This window comes from Atractosteus spatula, chromosome 5 (assembly GCF_055471065.1).
Source record: "Atractosteus spatula isolate fAtrSpa1 chromosome 5, fAtrSpa1.hap1, whole genome shotgun sequence".
Taxonomy (NCBI): Eukaryota; Metazoa; Chordata; class Actinopteri; order Semionotiformes; family Lepisosteidae; genus Atractosteus; species Atractosteus spatula.
The window spans coordinates 14,490,264-14,491,377 of record NC_142710.1 but is presented as its reverse complement, the minus strand read 5'-3'; positions in this window follow the sequence as shown (position 1 = coordinate 14,491,377).

Here is a 1,114-nt window from a genome sequence, read left to right as displayed (position 1 = left end):
TAAGGCGACTGCTTAGACGCATTGTGGACGTCAGTCGGGAGAGAGAGAGACATTTAGCGTGTGTAACCCCAACGTGCTTTATGTTCTGTAAGGAAATAAAATCGCAGACCTCCACCTGGTGTCCCTGGGTGTTCATCTGACAACGCAGAGGAAGCCATCCGCTACATAAAACTGGTGCCGTGACCCGGGCGGGAGTGTGGAGTGTCTTTCGCCGAGCTGAAGTTCAGCAGGGGAGGGTGTAGCGGAGCTAGTGCGGCGACGTTAGCGCCCTCCCTGCGCGTAACAGGGACCTCAGCTGCCTGGGCTGAGGGAGGTCTCCTTTAGCTCAAGCGGCTGGTTCCCTGTTGCGGTACGCCAGAGACCCAGGTTCACGCCCCAGGTGCAGATGGAACGGGCAGTGGGGGGCACGACCCCACGCAGAACCGTGACTATTACATACTCTCCCATGCCATGTTCAGAGGGTCACATAGAAAAATAGCAATAAGCAGAAAGTGTGATCACCCTTTGCCCATCCTCGATTGACCATATATCCGCATATACCATGTTCCGAACGTCCCCTTTAAAAATGCTATATTAACATTTCTTGTAAAATGCAAGGCCATGGCAAATAAGCAGAAAGTGCCAGTGAAATCATGTTTTGCCTTCGTCTTACTCAAACCTGGAGCTTCGGGTTACTGTGATTTATTAAATTTGGTTTGCAATTTTCTGAAATATTTCATACAAAAATGAAAGTTGTGAATGTCTTCAGTACTCCATGCGGATTAGTACATTGAAAAACGACCGAAGAAAGCCATCTACAGACGAAAGGCAACATAACATCACTACAGCAGCATTTAAGGTGGAACAAAAAATGCAAATAAGAAGCTGGGGAATCATTCGTTGTCTCACACCCATCCCCTCCGTCCTCCAGCATTTTCTTAACGCTCCGAGTACTTTCCATAGAAAATACCCAATAGAGATCCATTCAAATCACACAAAACCCACTTTCTATACCCTGTGAACTATACAAGCACAATCTACAGCAATATGATCATGCTGAACCAGGGTGGTCCATTGATACAGTGAAACTTTTCTCTTTGTCACAAGCACAACAACTAGCTGATGACACCGATAC